The following is a 23130-nucleotide window of genomic DNA, read 5'->3' on the forward strand; positions in this document are numbered from 1 at the left end:
GTCGTCTCCAACTCTTCGTGACCTCATGGACCAGTCCACGCCAGAGCTCCCTGTCATCCATCACCGCCCCCAGTTCCTTCAAGGTCAACCCAGTCACTTCAAGGATACTGTCCATCCATCTTGCCCTTGGTCGGCTTCTCTTCCTTTTTCCTTCCATTTTCCCCAGCATCGTGATCTTTTCCAAGCTTTCCTGTCTCCTCATGATGTGGCCAAAATACTTTGCCTCTAATATCCTTTCCTCCAGTGAGCAGTCGGGCATTATTTCCTGGAGCATGGACTGGTTGGATCTTCTTGCGGTCCAAGGCACTCTCAGGATTTTCCTCCAGCACCAGAGTTCAAAAGCGTCTATCTTCCTTCGCTCAGCCTTCCTTATGGTCCAGCTCTCGCATCCATAGGTTAATATGGGGAATACCATTGCTTTGACTATGCGGACCTTCGTGGCCAGTGTGATGTCTCTGCTCTTCACTATTTTGTCAAGGTTGGCCATTGCTCTCCTCCCAAGAAGTAAACGTCTTCTGATTTCCTGGCTGCAGTCTGCATCTGCAGTGATCTTCGCGCCTAGAAATATAAAGTCTGTCACTGCCTCCACGTTTTCTCCCTCTATTTGCTAGTTATCAATAGGTGTAGTTGCCATGATCTTGGTTTTCTTGACGTTTAACTGCAACCCATCTTTTGCACTTGGTGATAAGGCTCCTCAGCTCCTCCTCGCTTTCGGCCATCAGAGTGGTATCATCTGCATACTAAGGTTGTTAATGTTTCTTCCAGCAATTTTAACTCCGGCCTTGGATTCCTCAAGCCCCGTATGTCGCATGATGTGTTCTGTGTACAAACTGAATAGGTAGGGTGAAAGTATGCAGCCCTGCCGCACTCCTTTTCCAATCTTGAACCAGTCTGTTTTTCCGTGATCTGTTCTTACTGTGGCTACTTGGTCTTTATACAGATTTCTCAGGAGACAGACAAGGTGACTTGGTATCCCCATACCACCAAGAACATGCCACAGTTTATTATGATCCACACAGTCGAAGGCTTTAGAATAGTCAATAAAGCAGAAGTAGATGTTTTTCTGAAACTCCCTGGCTTCCTCCATTATCCAGTGGATACTGGCAATTTGGTTTCTCGTTCCTCTGCCTTTCCTGAACCCAGCTTGGACATCTGGCAACTCTCGCTGCATGTATTGCTGAAGTCTGCCTTGCAGGATCTTGAGCATTACCTTACTGGCATGGGAAATAAGTGCCATAAGTGTGGTACTTTCTTTGAAAGTACAGTAGTTGTTATACACCACAAACTTTGTTTTTGTGGCTGCCACAAACTATGTTGAATTGGTTGAGACTCTATAAGATATTCACTGAAAATCTAGAACAAAATATGCTGCAGGATGTCTGGCAAAAACATTTTTTGCAGTTTAATAAACCTTTTCCATTTTTTAAATAATAGAATCAATTAGGAAATGACATTTATAATCCAGGAACAAAAATTGTGTTACATAGTGTAATTAACAGAAATAGAGGGTTTCAATAAGCTACAATAACTTCTCAAGCAGTCAAACAGTAGATGAGAAATACGCAGTAAATTGCATACCCTCCAATGAATCTATACTGTTTTATTCATTCCCAACAAATGAAGACAGCAAAATTAAGTCATAACAATGCGCAGAGACAATCCTAAAACTTTCCAGAAAAATCTCACGGTGATGTGTAAATGCTGTTAAAAATAATATTAAGGCTCTATCTATACTGCTTTATAACTCAGTTTGATACTCGGATTCATACAATGCAGTTGAACTGCCTTATATGAGCCTACACTGGCTATATAATGCAGTTTCAAACTGCATTATATGGCAGTGTAGATGTGGCCTTAATTGTGTTTTTAATACTACATAATTTAAACTGCGTCAAAGGGAAAGCAACAACAGTCTGCAAATTTAATTCTGTTCCAGTGGATGTAATTAGGTTACACACAGGTAACTGGAGTGCCGAACAGGCAAGGGAAATGAAATGTCCACTTTACTCAAGCATAATATACTACTTTGCACATAAATCAACACAAGTATCTACCTAATTTGCAAGTCCTTGGCTTGTTATCAAGAATCCTTGACTTCCATTCCCTATTACATAATTCACCCAAGCAGTTTCCCCACTAAAGTACATGTAGGCCTTTCTTTGAGAAACTCACAATTGTTGTCTTCTTACTGGTACAGTATTCTTTCTGAGCCATATGAGATGCTTAATGATTCAGTTCCCATGATTGCTGACATATTGTTAATGCATCAGATGTCTTGTGGTTGTTTGAATATAAACATTGCTGAGGTTATGAATGACTACATTCATGAAAACATCTGGGAAAATCACCTTGATGTAAGGGAAAAGTCCACACCTTCAATTCTTCACATTCTTTTGGGCTGCTTTGCTTCTCTCTCTACCCCATCATCCATGTAAATATACATTTTTCCTTTGAAGCAGGAGGGTCCTAATATTGATATACTAGTTCATGTAGTTCCCAAGTTACAAACGAGATAGATTCTGTACGTTTGTTCTTGAGTTGAATTTGTATGTAAGTTAGGACAGGTACATTTTTGGATCGCATAGGGAAGGCTTAACAGATCCGTGGTGTTTGTTTTGCTGTCTGTGCCCCTGTTTAGAAGATTTCACTGCATTTCTGTCCCTATAATCATTAGCTTATGAAAAAATTGGCTTCTTGTAGAAACAAGGATTGGCGATAAAGCTTCAGTTGAGACACCTTTTCCCCATGATGACTCATCCAGGAGTTAAATTCCCTTCCTAGTAGATTTATCTCACTTTCTGTTGTCTCAGCTCCATTCTTAACTATGAATTGTTTCTAAGTTTCATGTTTGTAACTTTGGGAGTGCCTGTATACACACATACCTTCTTTAAAAAAAATTACCAAATTGCCAGAAAAATTAAAATTTACATCAGGAAAGAACCACTTCTTGTAAGGAATCATCAGCCTGAATATTATTAAATCAGGCTACCACCTGGCACAGAGCACCTCCCCAAAACCTTGTTCCACGCACCAGTAATTCCTCTCCGCTTTGAAACCCAAAGAACCACATTGCAAGTGAATTGTCAAGAACATTATGTATTCAGATAGCAGTGGCAACAAGGTATGATTTTTGGGGGATTTTAAACAACCCCTAGGTTTTCTCCCCTAAATTTGGGGAGACCATACTGTGGAAGCATATCACAAGGACTGGGCCTTGAACAGTCCAGGGGTTTATTAGAAATCCTGACATTTCCTATAATCTGTATTTGTTTTTCAGTTCCTAATGGGCATGCATTTAATAAAAAGGAATTCAGTGGTAATCCTAACCTTTTTGAGCCAGCATAATTTGAGGACTTGGCCATTTTGAAAGCTCATTCTTTTTGAATCTCTTTAAAGCAGAATGTAACATACTCTTTCCAAAAGGTAATTCTTTTGGAATGCTGTTTAAAAGTCTTGGCATTAAATGTTGGAACTGTACTACAAAAGCATCATGCTGTGACTACTGTCTGGAAAAATTAGTAAAGCTGCTACCTATGATGCTATCCATTCAAGCGTTTCCTTCATCTGCACTGGAATTTTGCCACTCATTGTTTAAAGACCATTTGTCACTGATGTGATAAGTGACAACTTATTTCAGTTTCTGAAACACAAAGTTTTATAGAAAAACTCAAGCCAACACATGGTGAGACAGAGTGCTGAAAGAAAAGAGTGCTGTGTATGGACATCATGTCAAGCAGATTTGTTTTTCTTTTCATTGTTGATTCATTAGTTGCTAAGTTGTGGCAGAGATGTCATGGACTCCACAGGCGCTGTAATAGAAAACAAGAGACATATTAATTGTTGTGCATCTCATATGTCAGTTAATACCTATCATATAGAAAAATACACCACTCAGAGTCAACTCTATTACCATGCCACGATTCTTGGGATAAACCTTTAGCTGCCCTCTAGTGCCCCTCTTTGTCTGGCAATAAGGCATATCATGGTTCAATCGAGACGGAGATTACATTATTAGCAAAATTTTATGCTTAATGTGTGAAACCCAAGATTTGGTTCCTTCAATAGCAAAACATGTAAGAATGAAGGTCATGGGGGAGGCATCATAGAGGTTTTGTCTACTTCTCAGTGTTTTCTCTTAAATGTTTTCCTGTCAATTGTTATAGAAATATTATAGAAATTTTGGTATTTTGTCTTGAAATCCATTATATTATTGAAATGTTAGATATTTATTAGTACCTGCTATATTATTTGTTTTACTTTGTTACTGTTGTTTTGAATAGGGATTCAAACCCTGGTTTACCAGTTCCAGTTTAGCATTCACAGATCTCAAAATTTATGAATGCAATGTGGACTCGAACTGTATCAGGCTTTATAGCTTTAAACTGAGGCCTGAATTCAATTGTTAGTCCTACCTAGAACAGGCCCACTAAATCAATAACAAAATTTGTAAATCCACTCTTATATAAATTCCATTGATTCAGTAGCTCTACTCTAGTTGTACAGTTGGCCCTTCACATTTGTGAGGATTTTATTAGTATGTTATCTCTAAAAGTTTCTATGTCCTCTAGCATCTAGAGATTCACTTCTACTCTGGAAGGCCAGGAGATAGCTGGGGGACATACAAATGTCTATCTTATTAAAATAGCATTATTTTATTCACAGTTTTTTCACTTTCATGGAAGCCCTCTACCCTTAACACTAGCCTACTGTAGTTATAGAAGTTGTTGATATTATAGTAATAATATACACTTAGGTACCACATTTCCCCCTGTTCAGGGCTCAAGATAGCTTACAACAGTTTAAAAATAGCTAAAAACCACAACATAAAACTAAGAATGTAATTAAACTATCAAAGTTTAAAGCCAGTTAAAATATAAAGCACTGGAAAGAAAACAGCAACCAGACAATCCAGCACATATGCATGGTCAGTTTGACCTAAGCAATTGATCTTTAAAAACCTGCTCAAATCAAAAGGTCTTCATCTACCTGTAGAAAAATAGGAAAAAAAAAACCCTCCCCTATATTTTCACCAACTGCAAAGGTAGTGGGACAGAGAGAAGGACTTCTTTAGAATATCTCAATCATGGGCAAGTTCATATGGGAGAATATGGGTGTTCAGGTAAATGACAACCGAGACCTAGTGAGGCGGGAGGTTAAAGAACCCCAGGAAATGCCTTATATGGGCAGAGATGGCGACGGCTAGCGACCCGGGTGCATAAGCTCACAGAAACATGTGATTTCTGGGAAATCACGTGTTTCTGAAGAAATGAAAGCTAAAGATAAACAAACTGCGCGTGCGCACGCAGGCGCTCTGAGTGATTGTGAACACGACACAGAAAGAGTGTGCCCGGGCCGCTGGTCAGCGCTGATTGGATACAAGTCGAGCCGCGTCACAACTCTAAGCCAATGAATTTGCTTGTGGGCAGGCATAACCCGAACCCTGTAATGTGTATAAATATTTACTCAGCCCACCGCTGGGGGTTCTCCCTGGGAAAGCACCATGTTGTGCTAGGGGGAACCCCAGCGGCCACTTGCCAATAAACTGTTTTCTTGGAAAGACTCCAGTTGTCCGTCTCCAATCCCTCCCACTGCGCTCGCAAGGACCGTAGCACAAAGGTTCCGCTACATTTTCTGGTGACCCCGACGTGATTTCCTGTAAGACGGGCCAGGAAGGTGGAGGCGGATCCCGTTGACGGGACAGCCCCGACTCGGCGGCGGGGGCCGGAGACAACCACCGTGAGACGAGGAAGGGGCCCCTGAACATCCTAAGACCGGCTGCGGTGTTTGTCTCTACAGCCAACGCCAACCGACAGAGGGAGCTGCAACACCAGCGAGGTTCCATAGAAATCAGCCAGGAGGAAAAAGGATCCAGGGAAAAGTCCAGGGGCGAAGGTTGGTCCGACGTCTACAGAAATCTGGCAAGTATAGTGGTTAAATGAGACACTAAGGGAACACCGGCGCCGGGAGGGACACACAAAGGTTCCCAGGGAGGTAGAAAGGGGCTCTGTCTTGTGATTCCTGACGCATACCGTTGAGTGTCCGGGTGCCCAGGCCAAGGCAGTCCCCTCTATTAGGCAGGATGGGAGGGAAAAATTCAAAGAGTTCCACTCCCTTACAATGCATCTTAGATAATTTTGGCTCTTTTGCCACCCGAGCCGTAGCAGGCAATCCAAGGGACCTGAGAGATTATAGACTGAGGAACTTGTGTCAGGGAGAATGGCCAGAGTTTGGGTTAGGTTGGCGAGGAGAAGGGACGTGGGATCTGAAACTGATCCGAACAGTGGAAGAATATTGTGCTGTGAATCATCCGAACCAGTGGGTCTATATTGCTACCTGGGAACGGGTAGTTAGAGAAGATCCAGGTTGGGTTCGACAGTGCAAGAATGGCAAATGTATGGTGGTGAAGAAGGAAGGGAAAAAGAAGGAAGTTTTCCAATCCAACGAGGAGGACTACCCAGATTTACAGTTGAGTGTACAGGCCAGACAACAGGAATTATTACCGCCACCGCCCCCACCCCAGGGAACAGTCCCCGGTGCACCTACACTAGGAACGGGACCCCCACCCTACTCTCCAGAGTCAACCGAAGCGGCCAAGAAACACTATCCTAGCCTAGAAAAATATCAGGAGGAAACAAAGGAAAAGAAGAAGTCACAACGGATGCCCAGTGATGCTTCTCCGGCACAAACTCGGAGACATGGAGCTCCGGTGTGGCCTAGTGATTCACCGACCGGCCCGGCCCTCCAGATGCCTTTGAGGACGGTGCCTGTGATGAACAACAGGAATGAGATAGTCCAAGCATACCAGGTAGTGCCTTTCAGTAGTAGTGATATTCTGAATTGGAAGAATAATACTCCACCTTATAGTGAAGAACCCCAAGCTATGGCTAGGCTATTGGAAGGGATTATGGCAACCCATAATCCCACCTGGCAAGATTGCAGACAATTGTTGAATATGTTGTTCACATCAGAAGAGAGAAGAGCAGTGTTGAATAATGGGGTAGCCATAGCCCAGGTTGGGGCCCCACAAGATGGTGATGCAGCCGAGTGGGGAGCACAGAGGTTTCCTGTGGAAATAGATCCCCAATGGGACACTGAGCAAGAAGGACATTTGCAGAGACTGAAAGGATTCCAGCGTATATTGGTAGAAGCGGTAAAGAGGGGCCCGCCGCGACCCGTCAACATTATAAAAATTCAGGGAGTGGTACAGGAAAAATCTGAGTCACCAACAGCCTTTTTGGAAAGGCTGGAGGCAGTATATAGAAAGTATAGCCCGTATAATTTGGAGGATGAAAACGGTAGGAGGGCGATTCAACAGTCTTTTATCAGTCAGGCGGCTCCTGACATCCAGAGAAAGATTCAAAAGCAACCAGGATTTCTAGGAAAGACTATGAATGAATTGTTGGCACTCGCAGATCAGGTTTATATGGCAAGGGACCAGGTAGAAGAGGAGAAGAAGGACAGGAAGAAGAAGCAGGAATACCAAGCATTAGTTACCATGATGGAACAGAGTGCAAGTGGACAGAGAGGAAGAGGAGGATATGCCAGAGGGGGACAAGGAGGAAGAAGAGGGCCCCCTCGGAGGTTAGGTCGAGACCAATGTGCTAAATGTAAGAAGTTTGGACACTGGAAAGGTGAATGCCCAGAAGGAAAAGAAGGAAGTCAGGAAGGACCGAGAGGAAGAGAGAGAGGAAGAAACCCAGGAAGGGGAAGAGGACGTGGAAACTACGTACCTTTTCCTGCGAGAGAGGTGATAGCTGCAGCAGCTGTGATGGAAGAAGAATGGGAAGATATGGATGGAGGAGAGGAATGAGGAAGCCAGGCTCTTGTTTTGTTGGACCCCGGTGAGCCGATGGTCACACTTGAAATCGGGGACCAACAATTGGACTTTTTAGTGGACACAGGTGCCGAAAAATCAGTAGTAAATACAAAAATTAGTCCACCAACTCGGGAAACTACGAAAGTAATAGGGGTGTCTGGGAAGACCCAGAAGTGCCCCTTCCTCAAGGAACGCACCTGCAATCTGGCCGGACATCAGGTCAAGCATAAGATGTTATATCTTCCAGACTGCCCAGTCCCTTTGTTGGGAAGGGACATTTTATCAAAATTACAAGCACAACTCCAGTTCATGAAGAATGGACAAATGGAAATATCATTTCCCATGGAAGAGGAATGGAGACTGTTTCAAGTTAGGATTTTTACTGAAGAAATACAGTGGCCATGGCATGAGACTCCTTTAGTATGGGCAGAAGATAATCCTCCAGGATTAGCTAAATATGTTCCACCGGTGGTGGTGGAAGTGAAAAGAGGAATGGGACCCATATGTAAGCCACAGTATCCCGTCAGTCGAGAGGCGGTGCAGGGGATCAGAAAGCATCTAGAGCGACTTCTGCAGCATGGGATATTGGTACCATGCAGTTCCCCGTGGAATACGCCCCTGCTCCCAGTCAAGAAACCTGGAGGACAAGGAGAATATCGCCCAGTTCAAGATTTGCGGGCTGTGAATCACGCCACCGTTCCCCTAACCCCAGTAGTGCCTAATCCATACATCATGATGAGTCTAGTACCAGCATTTGCCAAATGGTTTACTGTATTGGATTTAAAGGATGCATTCTTTCGCATTCGATTGGCCCCTGTATCCCAACCGATCTTTGCTTTCCAATGGGAATCCCAGCAGTCAGGGCAAAGGACCCAGTATGTTTGGACACGCCTTCCTCAGGGGTTCCGGAACAGCCCGACCATTTTTGGTCAAGCCCTGGCCAAAGACTTGCAAGAATTTGTGATACCTAAAGAAGAGGGAATTTTGCTGCAATATGTAGATGATCTGCTTATCGCTTGCCGGACACTAGGGGGCTGTAGAGAGCATACTTTGAGATTACTCAAGGAATTGGAAGAGAAGGGTTACAAAGTGTCAAGGAAAAAGGCCCAGTTGTGCTGTCCCACGGTGAAATATTTGGGGTTCCATCTGACCGAAGGAAAGAAGATGTTAGGAGCTGAAAGAAAGGAAGTTGTTTGCGCCATTCCCTCTCCCAGTACCCGGCGACAGGTGCGGGAATTTTTGGGATCAGCAGGATATTGCAGACAGTGGATCCCCAACTACGCCGTGTTGGCTAAGCCGCTGTACCAGGCTACGAGAGGTGGACAGAAAAATGTCAACAGGCGTTTAAGGCATTAAAAGAAGCATTGATGTCATCTCCAGCATTAGGACTGCCCGATTTGGAAAAACCATTCACTCTGTTCGCTGCAGAGCGGGAAGGAACAGCGGTTGGAGTATTGACCCAACCACTAGGTTCATGGCAAAGGCCGGTTGCCTACTTGCAAAGCTATTGGACACAGTGGCTCGTGGATTGCCACCTTGCCTGAGGGCTGTGGCAGCATCAGTAGATTTAATCAAAGAAGCGAATAAATTGACCCTAGGACAGCCACTGACAGTTAAGGTGCCCCATAGCGTTAAGGCGCTGTTAGACACTAAGGGACCGCGCTGGCTCACAAGTGAGAGGTTAATGAAATACAAGGGGTTGCTGTGTGACAACCCACTGGTGACCCTGGAGACTTGCTCCACTCTGAATCCGGCCACCCTGCTCCCGACTCCAGGAGACACCACGATCCATCAGTGTGCCCAGGTGATGGACGAGGTATTCTCCAGTCGACCGGACTTGAAGGATGTGCCACTGACGAAGGTGGACGACACTCTGTTCACAGATGGAAGCTCCTTTATGGAAAATAATCAAAGACACTCAGGTTATGCGGTTGTCCGGTGGGGGGGAGAGACGCTGGAAGCAGGGTCACTGCCCCCGGGGACTTCTGCCCAGAAGGCCGAATTGATTGCCCTGACCCGAGCGTTGGAATTGTCAAGCGGAAAGCGGGTTAACATCTACACAGACTCAAAATATGCCTTCACTACCCTCCACGCACACGGAGCACTGTACAAGGAGCGCGGGCTCCTCACATCTGGAGGAAAGTGCGTGAAACATGCCAGAGAGATTGTGGATCTCCTGGAGGCGGTTTGGAAGCCAAGGCAGGTGGCTGTGATGCATTGTAAAGGGCACCAACGTGGAGACGATCCCGTAGTGCAAGGAAATAGGCAAGCTGATCTGGCAGCCAAAGAGGCAGCTAGGCTGCCCCATATTGAACATCAGGTAATGGCCCTACAGGTAGAATTAACTGAACATAACGTTACATATACACCAGAGGAAGAAGAATGGGCCTTAAAGGAGAAGGGTCAGTGGTCAGGAGAACTCATAGTGATGCCAGACGCCCGTGTCTACGTCCCTAAGGACTTGGCATGGCACTTAGTCCAACACATGCACCAAAACACACATTTAGGAAAAATGGCATTGGCAAATCTGCTAGGACGACAGTTGTATATCGATGGATTACATAGCCTAACGGCAGCAGCAGCCCGAAGATGCTGGACATGTATCAAAAATAACCCCAGAGAAGGACCCCTCAAGCCACCAGGGGTCCAACAAGTGGGTGGGGTACCCTTTGAAGCTTTAGTCACTGACTTTACAGAAATGCCCCCATACAAAGGATACAAATATTTACTGGTGTTCGTGGACACATACACAGGATGGGTGGAGGCTTACCCTACAAAGACTGAGAAGGCTGTGGAGGTTTCAAGAGCTCTAATGAAAGATGTTATTCCCAGATTTGGCATACCCTTAGAAATTGGATCAGATAATGGCCCAGCATATATTCAACAGGCCGTGCAAGGATTATGTAGAATTTTGGGCATAAAATGGAAGTTATATTGTGCATATAGACCCCAATCTTCTGGAAAAGTGGAAAGAATGAATAGGACATTAAAGGCTCAGCTTGGGAAACTTTGCCAGGAGACAGGATTGCCGTGGACGGTGGTTTTGCCCATGGCATTATTAGGAATCAGATGTACACCACACAAACGGACAGGACTCTCCCCTTTTGAAAGACTCTATGGATGACCCCCTTTGAACTTGAAGGGAGCCTTAGAGACAGGAGCTGAGCAACACCTCATAGGAGAGAAACAGACATTGGCCCAGGTTCAGGCTTTGGGCAGACAAATGCAGCAGTTAGAAAAATACATTTCTGAATTGAACCCACCATTCCCTACCACACCTCTACATTATTTTTCACCAGGTGACGAGGTTTTGGTCAAGGATTGGAAGATTGAGCCATTGGGACCCAAGTGGCGAGGACCCTATGTTGTGCTCCTGTCTACCCCCACTGCAGTGAAGGTGAAGGAGATTAAGCCGTGGATACATTACACCCGTGTAAAACTAGCACCTGAGGAGTGGCGGACGGAGCGAGTTCCTGGTGAGGACCTGAGACTCAGGATCATCCGGCAACTCCCTGAGGGGTCAACAAGGCCATGAAGCTGATCCCTTCGGGTGCAACGGAGCGTCGGTGGTCAAGTATGTCGCAGCATGGCCCAACAAAGGCGCTCTCCGGGAGATGGTGGCTAGACATTTTGAGAGGAAAAAGTGGGAGACAAATTATGAGGAGGGGAGGAAAGCGTACTGTTTTTGGTATATTATTTGTGCTGAGTTTTATTCTTTCTTTTGGAAAAAGAGCACATGGGAATTGGATAAAAGAACATGCCAATTATATGTTTGAACAACATGGGAAAGAGGCAACATTGATTTATGAACACCCCCTCACCGTAGGAGATTTTTCATTTCTTCCCGATTTGATTGATGAACCACAGATTGTTTTAGAGGGACTAGTAAAGGTCCAGAATGCGTGGCCACCCACTCTATTTTCAAGCATATCCCGGAAGTTAAACTCCACCCGATTCCGGCGTTTCAGATATCATGCCTCCACAAGAGGCCTGTGCTTCTGCCATGGGGGGGCGGAGGTTGATAATTCCATGTGGAAACATTGGGGACCCAGACAGGCATTCTTTTCCCGGTTAGGAAACTACTCCTATTGCCGGGACCGTTTCTATCTACATGGTCTGTATAACAGATCATATGCCTTCCCTAATCTAGCTGATACCGAGTGGACATCTATGTACCCCGAATATCTTCCCCCCGAACCTATTCCCCCCGAGGACATGTTCAAAACTGACAATTCTACTGATGGTGAGATGGGATGCCTTCCTTATCTTAGTTGGGGGACTGGTCAGGTAAGACGGCCCGTTAGGACCCTGCCTGATATGCCGCCTTCATGGTTAATCAGAGACCCCAACTTGTGGTTCTTTTTTGATAAGTGGGCAACAAACTATCACCCAGGAGGCTATCAATGTGTTGGAATAGGATACTTAACTTTCCCCGTTAGAGTTTATCATAAAACACGACTTAGACGTAAGCAAGACATAATCCAAACTGATCCTTTGGGACCAGAATGTATAGATGAAGTAATTATTAATAAGGCTTTGTCAGGCTCAGAAGCTTCTCGTGTAGGAGGAGGCTTGGTCACTGGCTTATTGACCCTGGGTGCCTACCCAGGGATTGTAGCCCAGGCTAATCGTAGAAGTGTTCTAGGCCTGACTTGCCGTCTTGAAAAGTCCATAAATGCCACTGGTAAAATTTTCCGGGAAATCCAGTCTGAAGTAGAAGAAATCAGCCAGATGGCCCTACAGCATAAGCTGGCCCTTGACTACCTACTGGCGGCCAGGGGGGGTTTATGCGCCATGGTTAGAGGGCGTTGTGTAGTGAAATTTCATAACTTGAATAGTACTATTGAAGATGACATCGAATCATTGCAAAAGTTAATTTACAATAATGTCCAGGAGGTAGGAGGTTGGTCTCCCTTCTCCTGGGTGACTAGCTGGTTACCCTCAGTAGAATGGTTGAAGGACATATTGTTGGTAGGGATTTTAGGATTGTTCATTGTTCTCATAGTTATGTGCTGCACTCCAATAATGATGCAAATGTGTACTAGGTGTGTCACACAATCTTTACCTGGAGAAAAGATAGCCATACTCCAAGCCAAGCGGGATTGGATGGAACCATAATGCTTTGCTTCAGCTTTTGTACACGCGCTTCGCAAAAAGAAAATGGGGGAGTGAGGCGGGAGGTTAAAGAACCCCAGGAAATGCCATATATGGGCAGAGATGGCGACGGCTAGCGACCCGGGTGCATAAGCTCACAGAAACATGTGATTTCTGGGAAATCACGTGTTTCTGAAGAAATGAAAGCTAAAGATAAACAAACTGCGCGTGCGCACGCAGGCGCTCTGAGTGATTGTGAACACGACACAGAAAGAGTGCGCCCGGGCCGCTTGTCAGCGCTGATTGGATACAAGTCGAGCCGCGTTACAACTCTAAGCCAATGAATTTGCTTGTGGGCGGGCATAACCCGAACCCTGTAATGTGTATAAATATTTACTCAGCCCACCGCTGGGGGTTCTCCCTGGGAAAGCACCGTGTTGTGCTAGGGGGAACCCCAGCGGCCGCTTGCCAATAAACTGTTTTCTTGGAAAGACTCCAGTTGTCCGTCTCCAATCCCTCCAATGGGCTGACAACTATTGGAACTGTTGCAATAAGAGATTGTGTTCTTCCTGTAGTTAATAATCTGGTGGCAGCTCTTTGGATCAGCAGAAGCTTCTGAGCACTCTTCAAAGATAGTCCCATACAGAGCATGTTAGCTGGAACTAGTAACTGGGTTTAGGTCTGAAGTTCTATTTACACTCTCTGGCATCCTGATCTGGCACCAGTGCGTGGAGTACTTGGGCAAATACTGAGGCCCTGGCAGAGCTCACCACCAGCATGAGGACACCCAAACTCTAGAAAGTCTGCAGAATACCCCTGTTGGTTTGTCTGAACTAACAAACATCCACATAAAAACACAGGAAATGTGGATATAGCCTCCACCACCTTTGTACTCAATGATGTCCCAAATATTTTGTCATCCACTGTCCTTGCGGGAACTGTCTCAGAAGTTACAACATTCTTCCCTAGAGCTTTTCAGATTTGAACAGAGGCAAACTATTCTGTATGTGAAACCTTAACTTAAAAATAAATTTAAAAGCCCCGAAAAGGACTTTCTGGCAAAGTCTCAATTAAAGGTCATTGATTTAAAGAGAAGGTTGATACTTGTGCATGTTTTGGAGTTGTATTCAGTGAACCATTTTCACTTTTAACCATGAATACTGGAATTATGGGTCCAGTTGTTCCTATAAAATGTAATTGTTAATCCCAACTAGAATAGACACAGACAAAAAAGTTATGCTTTAACTTGCATTTTCTTGGTTCAGAGTTATTGCATGAATGATATTGAAGTGAGAGCTGAACTACTAGCCGCTTTGAGTCTCCTCGGAGAGAAAGGTGGGGTAAAAGTGATGTAAATAAATAAATAAGTCATACATATCCCCTATGCAAGTTCACCTAGGTTTTAAAAGATAGTCCAGTGATGATCACATGCACTATATTTTTACATTATTTCCAACAACATGGCCACTTCAGGGGCTTTCCCTCCCCCTCGTACATGCTGTCCTCCTTTTAATAGGGCATTGGCCATCCTATTAAGCAAACAGAAGTGCCTGGTATTTAAATGGTAATAATAGATGGAGATGTACTAATGCTGATATGAAAGTATCAATACAATACATGCACCTTCAACAAATAAATAAAGGCTATTGCTTGCCAGCAAAAGAAGAATGTGTAACGTTTCATCGCAGGAAGGGGAATCTCCCATCTACCAGGCCAGCATCACCTGGTTCAATTTGAAATTGACTTTGACATGTAAAATAACCTGGACTTTCCAGAAAAGTGTAGGATAAAAGGTCAGTCTTCAAAACTTGGATTTAATCCCTCAAGAATAAAACATTACAGACTAAGATTCAAATAATCAAGAACATTGTTTGATCTGAATATGAGAGGGGTACATTTTTTTCACTTATAAAACAATGGGAGCTTGGTAAATCAACATGTTAAATTGGGTTGATTCTGTGTCTATTCTAGATATGTCCAACAAGTGAATTTAGGTGTCAGGCTTTCATCCTATGCAAATTTACCTGAGAGACAAATTACCTTTCTTAGTAGACATTAAGACATTCCAGTTTAGGATCATTCCAGCCTCAGATTTCCAGACAAAAACCCTGGTTAGATCATGAAGTGTTGTGCATTGTGTACCAATCACAGTTGCTCACAACTGGTCACTGAAACACAGAGACAGAGATAATATGTATTCCTATTTGGAAATTAAGCCAGAAATCTTAGCTATGGGGGCTATTATCACAGCAAAGTGAAATGAAGGCGTTATTATTTATCTTTTATGTAGGGAGATGGATCCCATCCTACTTGCTTCCAGCCAGAATGTGGATGCAGAGCAGAATGGAGGGTGCCATAATGATTAGGAGGAAAGTGAAAGGTAAGTAAACACATAAACCCTTTGGAGAGTGTTTGCAAGTGGCAGCAACAAATCAGTTAAGCTTTGCAAACTATAGCAAGCTGCTGTTTTAACAACTGTGCTGGAGGTTTACACACAGGAAGTATATTATTATTGTGTATATGCTGCTTTTTCTTTCTTATAGAAACTCAAATCAGTGAACAGTGCTAAAAACAATACAATATACAATTTAAAACCTAAAGACTATACAGTATACAGAGCTATCTACAAACGAATAATTAAAACCATTAAAATTATTTGAAATCACGCAACACTCTCTGACTTAGTCTTCAAAACTGTCTTCTTTATAAGTCTTTCTGAATAAAAAGGCTTCCCGGGAAGGAAAGCAGGCATGAGATCATTCTAGCTTTCATGTTGCTCGGAGCTGAGCCTATCAAAACTTAATAGCTTGCATCCTTATTTCCCACTTGAAGTGGCCCATAAACATGGGGTCTTAGGGCCAGGCCTTGAGATCCAGCAATTATTATAAACATGTATAGTCATATAACTGTATAGTTATATACAGTTCCACCCCTGCACCCCCTCCTCACGGAAATCCTAATAAAGGTGATGAAAGTTTAGCTGCAAGCATCTGTTCAGAAGAACTTGAGTCTTCATTTAACAGGCACTCAAGAAGAAGTTTCCATTTTAACTAAATGGTTTTAGCAAAAAAGAAAAACAAAAAACAAATAGGACTTCTATAAAGTTGAGTCTGTTCTCCCATCCCAATGACAAACACAGCTCAGAATAATCTCAGATTCTCATGGTGATAACTCAGCCTTTCATCTCTTCCGACTAAAGTACATAAAGTGAGCTAACTGACTGTGCTGTGATTTTCAAGGACAGCTTTGAAAGATCTAAAGTATTGTTTGTTTGCTGTGGAATTATCTGCTGGACGGCTCCTTAGTTTACAAATCAAAAGCTTGGTTGCCCTTTTGTTGGGCAGCATATAAAAGAGAGAATTGCCACAAATTCTACAATTTCTTTAGACCTGACTGCTGTTCAAAATGGACAAGCCATTTAGGTCTCTTCTTTGGGCTATAATTTGAAAGAAAGAAAACAGGAGATTTTTGTGTCAGTACCAAGGCATGTTTTGGACACAGCTCACTCAGCAATGTTGTAACTGGACCAGACAATTAGGTCAAAAGTAGGACCAAACAGAAACAAAAAATGTGCTGAAGACATTTTGCCCCAGACATGTTGCCCTCTGAAACAAGGAATAAGATCATGTCTGCTCTTTTTCCTGTACAAACACCAAGTGGGCTCGCAGGTGCATCTTTTTTCAGCCCTGAGGATGGGACAGAGCCACTGTATCACAGAGTGATACATCCCCTTTTGTTCGTGGCTAACAATATTTTATGATCTGCAAAATAATGGTCTGTATTCTGATTGGCTCAAAGTGACAATCTGTTTTTCACTGGCTTGATGTACATTCATTGTTGTCATATTTTACAGCTGTGATTGGTGTGTTGTGTATGGCAGGAAATTTAATAAAGTTGTTTAAGGCTTTTATGGCCGGAATCACTGGGATGCTGCGAGTTTTCTGCGCTTATGGCCATGTTCCAGAAGCATTCTCTCCTGACATTTCACCCACATCTATGGCAGGCCTTCTCTGAGGTTATTGAGGTTTGTTGGAGACTAGGCAAGTGAGGTTTATATATCTGTGGAAGGTCCAGGGTGGGAGAAAGAACTCTTGTCTATTGGAGGCAAGTGTGAATATTTCAATTAATCACCTTGATTAGCATTGAAAAGCCTTGCAGTTTCAAAGCCTGACTGATTACTGCCTGGGTGAATTCTTTGTTGGGAGGTGTTAGCTGGCCCTGATTGTTTCATGTCTGGAATTCCCATTTTCTGAGTGTTGTTCTTTACTGTCCTGATTTTAGAGTTTTTTAAATACTGGTAGAACTTTAATAAAGTTTATTGGGGAAACCTGAATTCATAGCTGACTGGTGTGTCCATTCCCCTTCCACCTACTGGGGTTTTCTGGATGAGAAAAAAAGGATGTTAGACTATGAAATGGTCACTGATGGGCTATCCAGATGAGCGCAGATAGGTGATGGGATGATAGGTGATAGGATTTCATGCTCCTTTCTGAATGGGACAATGTGGAGCTGTGTTGTGGTGATGGGTTTTTTAAATTACTTTACATAAGATTATTATTATGTTCCTGAACAATTGGTTTCTAGCCAACATTCTGAATGATTGTGGTAACCCACTAGCTTATAAGGAAATCCCTACTGTGTCCCACTTGTGACCTGTGCCCACTGAAATGTTTCTGAAAAGCGAGGGGGGGGGAGAGAGACTAGGTTTCCAAGCGCAGGTTTCCTGCTTTTGATGTCAAGCGGAAGCATTGGAAAATCATCCATCTTTTTGGGGATCTTGGACTTTTGGATTTGGGTTTTTGGATAATAAGAACAGTGAGATTTTTGAAACATTGTACTGTCAAAAAATAAGGCATGCCCATCCAGACCTCTAGAGCCAGTAGTGAGCAAAAACATTGAAAATATCTCTCAATGGGTAAATTTCTGTAGAAATATGATATCCTAATGTATATTGTCCAAAGTGAAATTCTAGGATAGTTTGAAAGTGTTCAGATAACACTATGGTATATAACACTGTCAAAGAAACGAGTAATATAAATACTCTTTTGGGAGTACATAAACAAGAGCAAGGATACAAGAGTAATATTATGATCAAAGGGATCTGATTGTTTATCTAGCTTGGGTAGGCTATCCTCTCTAGTTCTTGTATATTAATATAACCAGTCATGGAAATGCATTCTTTGGGTGAAAAAGTATGAAATAATGAAAATATTGCTGGGATATACTCCATAAACATTTGGCTTTTTCCGTGAAGGCAATGATGTGTTTCTAAAACAATATTTTCTAGCTTGCCTTAGCTTTTCATGTCTATTTATTTTTAGGAGAATAGCCTGCTAGGTGTCTGTCCCTGTTTGTGATAAATCCGACACACATGAAAAGTGGTTTTCCCTTGGGTTTTCCCTAGGGTAATATTGTTTTAGAAACATGAAACGGAAGACATGGGGACATGAGCCCTTGGCAGTGAACAGATATTACACTGAAAACACAGGAGGGTATCAAAACAAGAAAAATATCAATTAGGAAATACCGTAGAACTTTTCCTCATATTTTATCAGTGATGCTTGTATTATGGACTGCATATAGTTGGCCTTTCAATGTATAAACATGGAATGGACTGTAATATGCTTTTAATTCCATTGTTATTATGGACTTCCACATTGAGGTTCAAACATTTGTTTACTGTGCAACCATCCTTGGTGTGTTATATGATATAAAGTATATTTCATTGCCTATAGGCTCTAGTTGGTCTGTATTTTCTGGCTTAAGTGGTCCTTCTCAGAGTTACAATTCTAGTGCTTAATTACAGTGTTTGGTATCATTGTGTTCTGTATTATTATGATGAAGTTTAATAATGTTTGTATTACTCTATATTGTGTCACATGGTTAGTTATCAGGAATATTTACAGTACAACCCCATGAGACAACAACCTATGATTTGATCTGTTTGCATCTGATAAAATGTGTACTCCTTTGGAATTTTCTAGATCTTCCAGGGTGACTCTATAGGACCTTCTGGAGGAAGTTGTTTATTTCAATAGGCTTTGCTATTATCCAGAGCTTCCAATTTCCACAGAACATTCAGGGATGTATTCCCTGTAGATACAGGGGTTGTGCTGTAATTGCCTGTGGTTATTCTGTATTTGGTATATTTTAATAATATTACAATATTTATTATCATATTCACTCTTTTATTTGATTGTTTGAATCCACCCAATAACCATGATGAAAAATGAGTTAGTATTGTAATAGTGTCAATTCACTATAGCTCAGCTGGTCATCAGAGTGTCTTGCATATAGGAGGTAGCGCATTACCACTGCACAACCAGCTTTCCATTATCAATGGCCCTAAAATAGGCAGCCACAAAAATAAAGTTTCTGAAGTATAACAACTACTTTCAAAGTAAGCACCACACAATCAAACAGGAAATAACACTTTCAAACCAGGAACAGATTTTTTTTTTCAAATTTAGAAGTGTACCAAATTATCATTATTTTGGCAGGGAACCCACAAGGATAGCCATCCACCTTGTACAACCCCCTGGGACCGACATCCACCTCCTCACTCATCCAAAGCCCATACATGGCTCTTTCAGGTTCTCCAAATCTGCCCAACAGGACCCCACTGATTTTCCAGCTTGTCTGGAACTGTCCATACATTGGCCCATATCATGCAGTTTAAAATGGTGTTGTATGGTCAGTGTAGACCGGTGGTTCTCAACCTGTGGGTCCTCAGGTGTTTTGGTCTACAATTCCCAGAAATCCCAGCCAGTTTACCAGTTTTTAGATTTTCTGGGAGTTGAAGACCAAAACATCTGGGGACCCACAGGTTGAGAACCACTGGTATAGACTCATACAATGCAGTTTAATGGGAGTGTAGATGAGGCTCCAGATCCAGGATCTATGCCCAACCGCTTCCATTGTTGTGACACAATAAGCAAACCTGCCACAAGATCATTTCTCAACCTCCTTCTCAAGCACAGCACAAGCAACACTAGTGTTACACTCCTGAGTCTATTTCCTCTCTCTGTCATCCATGGACATCGTTTCTGTTATAAAAGGTGGTTGTTTCAATACAGTACTACAGTAAATAACAGTAGAGAATAGAGTAAGATAAATATAGATTAATTTAACTGCTTCTCTTGTATAATTCAGTGTAAATGGCACCCTGGAGATTAAAGCCAGATAAATGTGCACAAATATAATAGCTTTATTGTACTGAGTGTTTGAATACGACACACCCAAGTTCATAGTCTAGGGAGTTAAAAGCAATTTCTTTTTAATTTGTGCATAAAAGGCTGGAGAAAAGATCATGTGAGCACACCAACTTATCCTTCTAACCCCTCTGCAAAAAGTGTATTTTATGAAACCAAATATTGCAGTTTTTGCATTCATTAGGAGGCAGCCATATAATTCAGCTATGATACATTTGGATGCTGTTCTCTTTTCAAGTGGAATTCCAGTTTTATTGCTGCAAAAGAATGCATATATATTTAAATATTAATCATTCAGCAACATCAGCTGCTCTAATTCCTATTGGCCAAACAAAATTTGAGAGTAGTCAGCCCATTTGCTACGTTGGAGTTTCTGTAAAGTATAATGTGTGTAAGAATTTTTTTAGATGCAGCATGCCATCTTGAATCCTATGATGTAAGAAATGCAATATACAAATTAATTTAAGTAATTTCCCAAAATGGAAGCTGCTTTAAAGTACTGTACATCTCTACCAACACTCTTCTCTCCTGCTATAGTTTATTTTTTTAAAAAATCTTCATCTCGGTATTAAATAAATCAGTTTACTATAGCAGTGAGGTTTTTTACTAAACAATGATCCTACAGAACCTTGTAGAATTTGTTTTGCTTCTGAACACAAGGGGGAGCTTCAAACTCAATTGTCAATGCAAACTTTGTAAAGCTTTCATTGGAAGAAGGATATTTCTGGAGCAGCGGAGCAGAGTTACACAGATGAAGATTGGCAGACTAAGATTAATATTTAAATATATGCTTTTATTATAAGAGATGTTCCTTTTTAAGGATTGGAAGGCATACCCCGTATTGGATTGACAGGTGTCACCTTTTACAGGGGTATGAAGGTTAGAAAACCCTTCCTTTTTTATAAACTGAACAAATGCCAGGAATCCAATATTCAGGGGTGTGGGCTTGTCATATAGGCCTCATCTACAGCACCTTATCATGCAATTTGAAGATGCATTGTACAGTCGATGTACACTCGTACAATGCAGTTCAATGCAGTCAGGGTGCATTATATGTGCCTGCACTGAACATATAATGAAGTTTCAAACTGCATAGGAATTTGTTCTTTTTTTTTTTTTTGCAAACTATCGTCCGGACTTCTGCTTGAAAAGTTTGAGGACCCCTGCCTTGGACCATTACATATGGATATGCTATGAGGACCTTTTGCTTGGGAAGCTGGCTGCAATGCAGAAGAAAACAATGGCAGTAGTAAACCTGAAGTGCAAGCAAAAAGCTTTTGCAGGTTGCATGTGAAGTTCTGGAAAGCCTGCTGAATAATTTAACATGCCTGCTAGTGTAGCTGAGATGCTCCTGGCTTCCTACCCATTGTGAAGCTAATACCACCGTGTAAGATTTTTCTGGCTTATTTATTTGATCCAGAGGTATTGGTCCCTGAAGGTAAGCACACAGCTTGCTAGTGTATACTTTCCATTGAACTATTTCATCAACATAGCTATTGTGTTGACCGGACTTCTTCCAATGTATAAACTGGATTAAGCAATTATTCTCATCATGGACTGTTTTACATATTGCCACACTGCATTCCAGAGGCCTCAAAACTTCAAACCAACCAATGACAGCTATTTATTTTTCCCACCATGGAGGAAACAAACCAGTGATGACCTCAGCAGGAATCCCCAGCCAGTTAAGTAAAGGTAATGGTTTCTCCGACATTAAGTTTAGTTGTATCCAACTCTGGGGGTTGGTGCTCATCTCCATTTCTAAGCCGAAGAGCTGGCATTGTCTGTCGACACTTCCAAGGTCATGTGGCCAGCATGATTGCATGGAGGCCGTTACCTTCCTGCTGGAGTAGTACCTATTGATCTACTAATATTTGCATGTTTTGAACTGCTAGGTTGCCCGAAGTTGGGGCTAACAGTGGGAGCTCACCCTGCTCTCCAGATTCGAACTGCTGACCTTTTGGTCAGCAAGTTCAGCAGCTCAGCACTTTAATCCACTGTGCCACCGCCCCAGCTAACAAGAGCCCAAATCCTAGCGGTACTGGTTTTCAGCCAATCAGAGGCTGGTGTGGGTGTTCTCAATAGCTGTTAAAAGTAAATAAATATGTTCTGGATTTTGCATTGGGTTATTTCAGATATTTGAAAGCACAGACTCTATCCTGACATCCTTTTAGGCTTGAAAGAAATAAACCTCTGTCTCTGTTGCCTCCAAAACCCAGTTCGCGTTTTAATCTGGCCTTTAGCGTAGTGAAGTGCACCAGGCTCCAAACCTGTGGTTTTAGTGGATAGCTGAAATCACTCAACAGCATGATTTTCAAAATGAACTTCAAAGTTTAAAGAAACATGTAATATTCAGGGGAAACTGTTTAGAATTTTAATTTGGAAGGGTCTATTTGGAAATATGGTTCTAGACTTCAAGGATTACTCAACCACACTAACTCTGGACACTGTTTCAAAGGCCGATTTTAGGGGTCAATAGAATTATTTTTTAAATCAACCCGTGTCACAGAAAGGGAACTGAATATAAAGGGAAGTCATTTGAACTTCCTTTTAATGTTACAGCAACATATGTCATTACACAGAAAACCAAGTATTACACAATCCAATCCCCAAAAATGTTTTTCTTGGTTCTTTGGTATTTAGACCTGTTCCTAGGGTTATCGGGGGCATTTTGCATCAACTCTAGTTTCTTCGAAATGGTTGTCATGGTTTTCTATGTGTAAGCAGATGGCACTTATAGTTGGCATGTGTTCTGTATCTCAAAAACTAGAGCTGATCGGGGGAAACTGGTGCCATTTTTAGAATCAGCAGGTCAGATATACCCAGAGACAGGGCTAACATTTGAAACACTAAACGATGTGTTGGCCAGTGTTATGAGTGTGATTCACTGGGAGGAAGACAGCATCCACTACAGTACAATGAATATTACTACTTTAACTAGTATTTCTACTATTGCTACTATTGCTTATCTATTACAAATATATATATATATAAGAGAGTATGTATACA

General features: G+C 42.4%; 1 pseudogene; it reads left to right on the forward strand.

Moving 5' to 3' along the window:
* Nucleotides 1–7698: 7698 nt before the first annotated feature.
* Nucleotides 7699–13404, forward strand: LOC134296592 (uncharacterized; annotated as a pseudogene).
* The last annotated feature ends 9726 nt before the right edge of the window (nt 13405–23130 follow it).

Source organism: Anolis carolinensis, chromosome 2, assembly GCF_035594765.1.
Source record: "Anolis carolinensis isolate JA03-04 chromosome 2, rAnoCar3.1.pri, whole genome shotgun sequence".
NCBI lineage: Eukaryota > Metazoa > Chordata > Lepidosauria > Squamata > Dactyloidae > Anolis > Anolis carolinensis.